The sequence below is a fragment of the Dromaius novaehollandiae genome, chromosome 1 (genome assembly GCF_036370855.1).
Source record: "Dromaius novaehollandiae isolate bDroNov1 chromosome 1, bDroNov1.hap1, whole genome shotgun sequence".
Classification (NCBI taxonomy): Eukaryota; Metazoa; Chordata; class Aves; order Casuariiformes; family Dromaiidae; genus Dromaius; species Dromaius novaehollandiae.
In genome coordinates, this window is record NC_088098.1 from 86,759,101 (window position 1) to 86,771,531 (window position 12,431).

Below are 12,431 nucleotides of genomic sequence, written 5' to 3' on the forward strand. Positions count from 1 at the left end.
TCATCCAGAAGCCACACAAGGCAGCAGGTGCATGGGAATACTGTGAAACTAGACAGCCAATGGAAAGTAAGACGTAGGCTAAGAGGGCGCCACAAAGAAAAGACTCCACCAGGGTCCAGAAATGTTAAGAGAATTCTCCCTGGTCAGAATCCTTCATTGAAGCTACTGTACTAATTGTGCCCCTGAGGCAATAGTATTTAGCCTTACAATCAAGGACCCAACCCAAGATCACAGCTTCTCTGATCTGCCAGCTAATGCCCCAACCTGAGACTGAGGTCTGGCTGCTAAGGTATACAAAGAACTGACCTGGTGGAAAGCAATATAGGGCAAGCCTGGCCTATAGAGAAAACTTCCAAGGGAAAGCACTCAAACACTCCATAGGCCTCATAGGCTTGTCACTTTTCACCAGGCCAGGAGCTCTTTCCAGTACTCTGGTTTCTGGCCTAACTCAGGAATGAACTTCTGGAGGAGCTAGCTTTGCATATGGTCCAAGCAAGGGAAGACTGCTGGTCCATCATGTTGACTCTCTCCTTGTAACTGTGGACATGATCATCCAGAATGGCTGCAGGAGAGCACTAGACAGTGATGTAAGGGCCAGGCCATGCTGAAGTTTCTCTGAAGCACTCCTGGCAGGGGTTCATATCCCAAAGTGTGCTCCAACATCAGCACTGAATGAGCAGTCACTTGACTTAGAGTATACCACCAGGTAACATGATAATGCAGATGCAGTGTGTCTGAGGTAAAATGGGCCAGAGCAGAGAGGAGGAGGCCAGGACTGGCTGCAACACAGAGTTTCTATAGATGCAGTTTGCACAAAGTGAGTGCCTATTATCCTATCAGGTTAGGGACCACCTTTTTATTAGCCCATCAGTTTGCATTGATTGTGGAAACATGATTTTGGACTTGTCAGCTTTCTATTTTGCTCCTGAGCCTGAAAACCCCTCTTCTGGATAGCATTTTTCCCTTTAATACAGAATGATTCACCAATTCATGTGTCATTCTTGAGGGAGGCCATTAAAATTTTCTTTGATCATTCCACTGTTAGCCCTAACGCTGCCAAAACAAGCCTCATGGCTAGCCACCAGCATGACAAACAGCTGTTCTTCTGCTTATCCTTGGGTGAGGCCTGGAAAGTAGAAACTCTTGCCCTGCTCCCTAGCCCAGAACCCAACATACTGCCTGCCTGAGGAGCCTTTGACCATTCCTTAAATGAAAGAGGATTTATTCTGTTCTGCAACACCTGCCTAGACCCTGGAGGCCACAGCTAAGCAGTACCACTGCAGAGGTCAAAGGTCAAACAGGTCAAAGATGCCATGTGAGCTTGGCCTTTGTCCTTACTACTTCCATAATTGTCTCAAGAACAGTCTTGAATTTTGCATTAAGTTGCAGACTTTTTCTGGAGCTATTTTTTTCCTCTGGCTGGGCCAGAGAATGCTTAATCAAGGATGTAAACAATTGCAGTTACAGACAGCAAGTCTTTCAACCATATAAATGCTGATCCTGTTGACTGTGAAACTAGAAGGCAGCATCTCACTGTGAGTAGACCATATTAGCTACTCATCTTCTACAGGAGATGCATCCCCTTCCTCATCTGCGTTTTGGGCACACACAAGCTCTCCATTCTGTTCCTTTCCATGCAGCCACAAAATTACTTGTAAGGAGTGTACCATACATTTTTAACATGCACAAATGACCTCTGACCTATAATTTACATGCACCTCTGACCTGTAAAGGATATTGAGACCTGGCTGACAAAATCAACGTATTAGAATGCTTTTCAGGAGCTGTTTGTGGGAGCCTAACTGGATAGAAGCCAGCAAATTAGTTACAAAATAGCCTGATTAGCTCCACAAGGCACATTTCTGGTGCAAGAGGCTTCCTCTGCTTTTGTTACTCTCCTAGTCTTACAAGAGGCTACAGGAAGCAATGTAGCCAAAATGCACACATAACTGCGAAGTGGCAGAGCCCCATAGGAATACTACACAGGATAAAAATTAGGGAACAAAGCAGTTCTGGATAAAGAGATTGCACAATTGAATAGCCATAATTTTGAAGCAGAACATGCCCACTGTGACAGTTGGTGCTTATAGAGCTATAGCCCTGACAGTCCTCTTTATTTTCTAGCCAAAGTTTCACAGGAGCTGCAACAGGTTAGCCTCCATGACTGGGAAATACCCTTAGCATTTCTGAATAGACAGGCAAAAACCACCTCAACTGAGTGCCTGTGCCAATCTCATTGCCAAGCAGAGATATAAATTCACTGTTTTCACATTTCTTTTCCACAGCTGTTTATTGTTTACTTAACTACACCATGTCAAAGCTGTTACTTTTTTTATACAGGAAGTGAGATGCAGTGCATGGTTTGTAGGAGAACTGGAGTTTCTGTGTGGTGGGTGTTAAGGCAGCAAGGCCCATCAGTAAGGCTCAGATACGTGGAGAGTTGATACACACAGCTTTGGGATGAGACAGAGTTTATTTACTTACACTCCAATCAACATGGGAGAACCCATGGATGTGCAGAGGGTTGCAGAGGAGGAGCCGGGCACACATAGGGGGTGTCTGTGGGGGAGTTCTCCATGGCGCTAAGACACGTAGGCTATAGTGCTGGGGGTTCATGCAGGGGTATCACCAGCTAAAAGTACAGACCAGGCATATGGAGCCACCATACCTTATCGCTCAGGCCCAGCAACAAACCCATAGGGTGTTCACATGACACATTAGGTATTACGCAAGGCTCAGCTGTTCTCTTCTTGATGGCACAATTTGGGTTATAGGATATTGCTGCACGCTGCATTTGCCCTGACCGTTCTGACTGCCTTGCTAGCTCCTCCTCACCCGTATCTTCAGCACTGACCCCTTTGTACTCCACCCCTCTTTCATTGGTCAGATCTTACTAGGTGCTGCTTAGACATATATTAGGGTGTGGATAACATGTCCACAAGGAGTATACAGGTATTCTGAGAGTCACAGGATTAACACTACACATACAACATATTTACACTAGCATTAAAACGGAAATAACAGCCAAACAATCATGAGGATTTTAGCTTCCCAGCCCCCAAAGAGGGTGGTTGCTGAGCCATCACCATGGATCAGGTTGGTGTGAAAGTTTGGAGGCTTCTCAGATATGATGGATTAAATTGGAGACATTCACAGAGTTGTCAGGTATGTAGGCACAGCACTCAGCTCCTTTAAGGGCACAAGTACAACACTGCTTGGCCAAGAGATAGTCAAGAGCTAGCTGGTTTTATAATACCATTGTCCTAATTGCTACTAGCTCAGTATTTATTTTGTTGGCTATTTGTTCCAGCATACTGGATAACAGCCTAATTCCCTTAATGGTTTGAGCTGTACCATGCATTGGGAAAAGGACAGTAAAATATTGTTCTTTTTCAGTAATGGCACATCGATGTTGGGGATGGAAAGAGAAAGGAGCATGAGGATGAAGCTGAGTAATGTGATCCATTGCAGGATGGATATATCCTAAATAACAGCTCCCTCCCCACTTGGGTGGCAACCAAGGATAGGTAGTGTGTCCACAGATAAAATATGTGCCATTGCAGGTAGTTCAGCCTCTCTTTGAACAGTCATCATTGTTCAGGCCATATCCTTCTCTATACCCATTGGGCCATAGTAGAATTTTAGAAGTTCCATTCCCATGTTCAGATGCATTTAAAAATAACTGGCAAATGGTTGAGCTATGCTTATAGCCTTGGGGCAGCACTTGGAATGTATACTGTCTTTCCTTCCAGGTAAAAGCAAATCGGTCTGGGGTCTCCTCCTCTACAGCAACAGAGAAGAATGTGTTTGCTAAGTCTGTTACAGCATGCCATTGCCCCGTGTCTTTGGCAAGATGTTCCATTAGGGTTACCGTATCAGATACAGCAGCACTCAGCAGTGCATCTACTTGCTGATTTTTAGCCAATTTTGGATTCCCATGTAGAATAGTGACTTCGGCTCCAGTGTCCACCAGAGCCATGACTCACTCACTGCCTGCAACCCTCCCGCCAGTAAATCTCTGGTGGGACATAGAAGCACCGGTCCCCCACCATTAGATGGCAAATGTGGGTGAGGTGTATTGGGAACCCACCTCACTGTCATTGCTGAGCTTTGGGTAACTGCCACTGGACTGTGGGATCTGAGGGCACTGATGGTGTTGTCCTTGCCCCAGTCAAATCTGCTTGTCCCTTCTGTCCAGACTTCTATTGAAGTTTCAGCCCCAACCAGCGCTTCAGTAATACGGCATTGAGCTGTTTGTCTGTCTCATCCTTGGGCACCCCTGCTCGAATCAGATCTAAAAACATTCTGTGGCACGTGATTCTTTCGTGCTTATCTCACACGGCTCTCATGGACTGAGGTTTGGAACCGCCATTGTGGGCACTAGCCCCTCAAGTTGTAGGAGAATCCTAGTGAGGTCTCCTACAGTCCTTACAGCACTTGCTGTTATAGGTAGTACAATCAATTTCAAATGCAGGGCTGCTAGCTTGACAACTTTGGTATAGATAACTCAGGTGACCATAGAATAATCAGGGGACTGGACAGCATTTGTGGCACCCGCCCCAACTGCTGCTAACATTCCTAGCTGCCTCACCAGCTGCACTCCTTACCAAACAGAGTTCTGAATTAAAAGATCATCATCAAACTCCGACACTTTCAGCCAAGTAACAGTGGCTGCATATAATATACCAAGGAGGGGTAGGGCACGCTCTGTGGGGCTTGTACTCTCCGTAAATTATCACACATTCCTGGGTGATGACTCAGGGAGCCCAGCCATGTAAGTTCTTCCTTTTCTAACATAATTGTCTTAGCCCCTTAATCCCACACAAGGACTAGCCAAGCCAATACCTCCTCCCCAGGCTGCTGCTGATACCAATGGACTGTAAATCACTAGGTTTGAACAGGCAGACTACTATATTACCCTGAAGCGAGACTCTGGGGAGAGCCAGCCCCTGATAACAAGTCTCTACTAGGGGCCATGCCACAACTGCAAGGATCTCCTCCTCATCCTCAGAACTTCCCAGGGAGGATGATCGAGTGCCACCCTCCCAGGTCTCAGGGTCCCAATCCACCTTCCTAATACCTGCACTACTGCAGATGTCACATCAACCTTTCCCCTTTTCCATCCCTTGTGATCTACTAACCATGCTGTCAACAGAGCACATTTCATCTCAACTGTGTCAGCCAAAGCAGCAGCACTTTCAGTTACCTCCTGAGACAACTGGAATCCTAGGCGTGTTGTAAATCCTCCTCAGCTTGCCAGACCTGGGCCTCTAGGTCCAGCACCTGGTCATCCAGAGCATGGAGTGCCATAGGTAAGAGCCATCCCAACTCCCCTGCAGCTACCTGCTCTGCCACCCCCTTCTTTCCAGGTAGATATTCTCCATGAAGTCAGTCAAGGCTATTGCAGAGACCCCTTCCACTCTCTCCAGCTCCAGCCATGCAGCAGGGACAACCAGCCCTACCATGCACTGCACCACAGGGGCCCACTTGCTGGCCAGTGGCCACTGGGGGATGCGATGCATTTCCTCGCCTTTATCTCTATCTCCTCTTTTCCACAAAGGCATGTTCATTTACTAAGTGTATCCTTCCAACTATGCCAAAATGTTAAGGAGGCAAGGCCCATCAATAAGGCTCAGATACGGGGAGGGTTGATACACACAGCTTTGGGATGAGACAGAGTTTATTTATTTACACTCCAATCAACATGGGAGAACCCAGTGGATGTGCAGAGGGTTGCAGAGGAGGAGCCGGGCACACACAGCGGGTGTCTGTGGGGGAGCTCTCTATGGTGCTAAGACACGTGGGCTATTTATAGTGCTGGGGGTTCATGCAAGCATATGACTGGCTGAAAGCACAGCCCACAGGATATTCACATGATACATTAGGTATCATGCAAGGCTTAGTTGTTCTCTTCTTGATGGCACAAATTCAGTTTTCGGATATGGCTGCACACCGTGTTTGCTCTGACCATTCTGACCACCTTGCTAGCTCCTCCTCACCCATGTCTTCAGGACTGACCCCTTTACGGGTGGGTATGGGTAGGCCTAAGGAAGGGCTTATATATAGTATTTTTCTTAGTAGATCAATGACATTTTCAGACATAAGGGAAACAGGGAAGCTGAAGTGTACATCAAAAGCAAGACTACGTCCTTGCCAGCCGTTGTCTCTGCCTGGCACCTTGGAATCTGCTAAATAACTGCAGATATGATCTAACTGTTGTCTTTTCTCAAAACCACTGCCCTCATGGATAGACCTAGCAGAACAAGATCCACAAGATTTCCTATGAAAGCTACTGTATTTCTAGGATGACCTGTCCCTGCTCTTGCTTATACAAGGGCTAGATTATCATCTCAGTAATGCTAATGCAACCTGAGAAGGGTCCTAATCCATGTCTGTATCCTGGCACAGTATCACAGCCTTGTGTCATCAGCAAAGACCTTGAGTTGGCTTTTCCTGCCTGACTTTCTGCCTTTAAAATGCTCCCAAGAACCTTTTTGCACCAATCCAGTGGCCACTAAGTAGGAGAGGAAAATAAGCACAAAATTGTCAGTGTGAGAACAGAGAACTTGTCTATTTTTCCACATTACACTTCAGAGATCACTACCACCTTTTTTTTCTAAGGACAGAGGCAAAGCAGGATCTGCACAGCAATCGTACATCTCACCAAGCATCATAACATAAAGAACCTTCCAGGCAGGCAGCATACAGTTCCTCCCAATTACTGAATAGAAAGGATTGACTCATAGTAAAAAAGACTTCCTTAAAAACTAACTCACCTAATTCTGCATAGTATAGCATCACAATGTGTCCCTGGGATAATACTGACATTAAACAGAGAGCATACTTTGCTCCAATATACACAGAAAGCTAGCAGGGTGGTAGTTAATGACTGATGATAGTCAGCTGGAATTCCTGGATAACCCTGAAACATTAGAGACCCAGTAGGTAGTTTTGAAATTCTTCCTCCACCAAGTTCAGTTGCTTGAAGGAGAAAAAAAACCTACCATGAACTCTGCAGTGTTACCACATACTGTTAAGCAGAGAAGGTTAGTGTTTTTCCCAGTTTTATTTTTCCATGGAATTTCTAAACCTGTTTTTCTCACCTAGTACTTTTATGCCTTTCCTTCTAGTAAACAGTAGTCATGTGAAAACATTAGCAGGAAGTCAGTGCAGGTTGATATTCGTACCTGTATGTTTTGATGTGCTTTGAGATGTTTGCATGTTAAGCAATGTTCTGTTGCCTAACAATACCACTTATGTCCACTGAGGGACACTACTCTATTACAGAAGTTCAAAGTGGAGTTTTCCTACCCGAACAAGTGTGGTTTGGGAAATGAAAGAGCCACTCTTAAATTATGTGTTTTGTGTGATGTTTATATCCACAGTGAACTATAAATCCATGCTCTCTTGAAAGAGCTAGAGAAATGCTAGACCCTCCACATTATTCTCAGTCTGATCATTAACACTGTTATCTTTAGACTCTCTGAACCCCTGTATCTAGAGCTCAGAATAAGCAGGAAGCAATTACCCAGTCTCCAATGCTACCCATTCTCAAACACCTCTCCTGGCTCTCTGTTCCCTTGAGATACAATTCAAAAGTACTCTTGCTTCCCAAAGCTCTTCTTTAATTTTTTTTTCTACCTTTTTCACAGATCTTAGTCCTCTCTACTTACGTCCTGGACTCCTTTACTAAACACTCAGAAAGATAAGCAGAAAGAGAACTGAGATGATACAATAAAGCCTTCCCCAGCCACAAGAAATGGAGCTAGTTTTTCATTGCTACCACTACTTCCAAGATGCTTACTCATCTCCCGCAGGGGTGCTGCATAATCCATAGGAGCTTTTAGACTTCTCATGCTGTGGTTAAACCTGGGTGATTTTTTTCCCCCAGTATTTAGAAGATTTGTTGAACAATCCATTTCAGTAATTTCTGGACCTATTTTCAAGTTTAATTCTAGTTTTTTAAACAGTTTCAGATTGATTTTCTTTCTTTTTCCAATTTTATTTTCGGTGGGAAGGGAATAGTTTCAGAGTCACAGAGTGCAAGGGCAAAAGACAGTGAAAACTCTTTCCCATCATGGGATACTTAGTATTAAAGAACTCATGCTCAGGGGACTGACCTATGGCCGCTTCAAACATACATCAGTTTGATCCCTAAAGGGGCAGTCTTGCCTATTCCTACCCAATGTGCATATCCTCCCCCTTCCCACCTGTATTCCAGCTGTGGCAGCTTTGCAGTTCCATAAAGTCTCCTACACCTGATTCAAAATTTTCCAAATATTTTTGCTGAATTATTTTTCAGCCAGATCACTTTCTGATCCAGATCCCTGCACAAACCTTTGCTTCCAGCACAGGTAAGGTGGTGAGGACAGATGGCTTGGGGCAGAGAAAGGCGAAAGAAAGGTTTATTTTCACAGAAGCTTGTACTCTTGTGAGGTTGAAATGTTTGTGGAATCACAGCCTTAGAAGCAGTTCCCATTTTGCCCAAAAGTGATTTTAAATTTTATATGAATATATTGTCACCACCAGCCTCCTGAGCATGCCAGTCTGTGTGTGGGAGGTTGGATGAGTGAAGGGAGATATTCTTAATGTTTCCTGTTGAGATGTTTCCACTTGTTACAAGTAATTAAATGTTCCCTGTGTTGCCAGATGCAAGCAAGTAGCTACCAGGCTACAGGCTTGTTCTGTTCATGGCACACAGTTTTTCCTCTAGCAGCTTTATGTATCTAACCATTCATTTCCTCCTTTCAAGAGTTCCTGAAATAAATAAACTAAATGGAGTGTTTCATGCTAAACAAAATGAATTGTTAAGTTTAACATTTCCCCTTTTCTTTTTCTCTCAGAAACAAATATTAATATTAATCCACTCCAAACTGAAATTTTAGTTCTCCCTTCATGCACATTTTTAAGCCAAGAGATAAACTGGAACTGCAGTCATTTATCTAATCCCTTACTGTAGCCTTGAGTAGACTCAGATGCCCTGTACTGTGACACAGAGTGGTCCAAGCAGCTCTGTCCAACATTGGAGCCAAAAAGAAACGTAAAGTCAGTATGTGCCTTATGTTATCTTACAGAGCCTCTTCACAGCCATCAGCACAAAATCCCAGATCCATTTCACAGTCATCTTCTTCAAAGCATTTCACTTTGAATGCACCTCTTCCCCTCTGTCCTTCCACATGCAGTAACTTACTGTCCTTGTTTTGCACGGGGCTTCCAAGAAAATGTCCTATGTTATGAAACCTTTTTGGCAGGGTCATTTACAAGTGGCAGCGTAAATCCCAAGGCATTTAAGAAAAGTAACTGTCCCTCCCATCTACATAGCTGTTGGCCTATTTGCTCTGCTTGAGCATAAGCATGCAATAGAAAACAGAGCTTTTTGAAATCTTCAACAGATTTCTGGAGTCATCCTTCAGATTAGCAATCTGAATCATGTGAATCTAAGTACAGATCTACTCTAAGTACAGAATACTTCCAAACTGTTCTTATTGAAGCAGCATAACACTAGCAAAATTGCAATTTATTTCAGGCCCCCTTCCCTCTGAGTTGAACGGACAATACTGACAAAGGCACAGTATACTTTGTCTGTTATTCTAGCAAGCATTTATAGTTCCTTTATTCAGAAATCCACCAGAAATCAGAAATCCCAAGCGTTGTTCAAGCATCAGGGACACAATACACTTCCAAAAGAAAAAAAAACCTGGGAAGTAAGTGGAATTTGGAACATGGATCAAAGTGGATGAACAGGTAGAAAAGTCTAGTCTCAAGTTCTTGATGGAATACAGAGAAGGTTTGACAGATAAAATCAAAGTTATAATTCTTGTTAAGGAGTGAGTGCCTAGAGAGCCTTTTAAGGAGGAGACTGAGCAGTTTAAGCAGGAAGAGATGGTGTTTGTAAGAGAGATACCATTACATTCACACTTCCTTTGCATTCTAAGGCTTCAGTAATGGCATGCACAAATATAGATTAGCAATCTGAATCATGTGAATCTAAGTACAGATCTACTCTAAGTACAGAATACTTCCAAACTGTTCTTATTGAAGCAGACAAATATACATCTTTCTGTCACTTATCCATAACTGTGGGGCTCTGGGTTTCCTTCTTTCCCCCTTTTGCAACTGAAGAATCCCTGCAGCATCATATGTCCCAGCAAGCTTTGAATTAACTCACTAGGTCAGGGCACTCAGGTAAAGAGCCAGCAGCTGGTATTGAACACACCTGGCTGGACTGCGGGTCTGCACAGAATTGACAAAATACACCAGAAGTGCCCAGTCTCAGCATGGAACTGGGCCTCTTGTAAAACCAGGCATGGATTACCAAGCAGCTACTTTCCTTTTGCTGTTTTCTCAAAATCCTGGGCTAGAGCTTAAATGGCTGGGCTTCTTTCTGGGTATTACTAACAGGAAGAGCAGCGATCAACTTGTGTGATGCATATGTCAAAATGATTGGATTACATAGGCAGACCAACAGACTGATAGACTGATGGAAAATAGATACACAGACATTTAGATTGTAGGCTCCAGTGGACAGATACTGCTCTAGCTGTTTATTCATCCTGGAGAACGATACACATGCTTAATAACAGTGGTCATCAAAAATACAGGTAGGTGCATATTCAGCTAACACAGATTGTTTTTTCCATCTCTGGTTTAGATTTGTTTCCATTAAAGCTCAGGAAACTTAATGCTGTAAGAAGAAATGAGGGATGGCAGAGGAGGAACAAAGTGGAAAATAGTCTGCTCTGTAAGTAGAAACATGCTGCTTCTTTCAAGGAAGAGCTGAAACCTACAAGAAGCCACTCCATGCTTGTAGAACATCTCATTATCTGTGATAAAGATTAAAAAATAAACAAACAAATGCAGGACTGGATGTTAATGACTACCAAGAGCCAGTCTAGAGGTACTGTGAAGCTGTAGGATATGGTCTTTTACCTTATCCTGTGCTGTTCCTTAGTCCTTGTACACTTTTGAGCTTCCTCAGATTCTATTCAATTATCTCTTATCAATTGTCTTCTTTCTATGCTGGGCTTTCTTCATGTATTAGGGAGAAAATATACTCATATTTCATCAAACAAACCAATGCAAAAGAAGGCCATCGTATGATACCTGATATGATATATATTATATATATATATATATCATATGATATATGATATCCTGATACCCAGGAGGGTAAAATAATAAGTTTTTAATTTACACCTATTATACATCATCTGTAGGATTTTTTTTTTTTTTAATCTGGGAAGAAATATGTGCTTTTTTAGATTTCTGGAGGAATAAATCTGCCCTTGAAAAAATCTTCTGGAATCAGAACTTACTCACTGAAAACAGTTCTGCTTCAAAATTGATTGTCAAATATGTCCTCTCATATACAAATAGTTCCCTTCTTACTCTTTCGCCTGCCTGAAGTTTGCTATTCCTAGCTCCTCCCTCTCTTCTTTGCTTCCCTTTCTTTTCCCTGTGAGTTTTTCATGGTTCCTCTGTGCATATCTTGTTTTCTCTGCCCCTGTCTCCCACCTCTCTCTCTCTCTCACCCTTCTTTTTCCTTTGAAACTCCGTTCCTCTTGTCTCAGTCCCACCCCTCCTCTTTTATCCTCCTCGGCTATTCTCTCATGGGTGTTTTTTTTCTCTTTGGTTTGTGTGGTCTGCCCTGCAAATTCCATCTCTTTTCACTTCAGGACCCAACATGTTTCACACAGAGAAATTTATGAGATGGATTATGCTTTGCTGTTCTATGCATTGTTTTAATAAGTATGCCTTCTTTTGTTCTAGATACTATGAGATCTGTACGTGTGTCTGCATATTTGTGTCTCACTTTATTATGTGGAATTTTGTATCTATTAAATGAATGCCTGCCTATGTAAGTTGGGGCACATATTTGTCTATCTCAGGCAACATACAGTTGCATAAGGTGTGCTATTCTTGTCACACATAAGATTTCTGTCATTGACTGGAGTGGAAGTAGCATCTGATACATCCATGCTAGTTTGGGATTGAAAGTTTTTGATTCTTTTTTCTCTCATGCCTGAACTGGGAATGTTTACATTTTGGAGAAGGTTCTGGGTTTTTTTGTTTGATTGTTTGCTTGCTTGTTTGTGTGGCAAGATGTGACTATGTGCCTAGCAGATGAAGGTTTCAAAAAGTGGAAACATTTTTAAGCATATAAATGCACTCACTGCAAAATCCTGCAGCAGCAGCCGAGAGAGAATATTTAAACACTGCCTTAAAATTAATCCCCCCTCCAGGGCATTAAAATTAATTTAAACACTGCTTAAAGTTAATCCCCCCCCCCTCCCCAGTGCGGGATTCACCATTATCTGCCCTTACAGATAGTGAGATTTGAAACAGTGGGTTTGGATGGTGCATGTGTGTGTGTGCGCCTGTAGCCCAGGAACTTTGCCCAAACTTCCCCATTCAGAGCTGTAGCTCTTTAA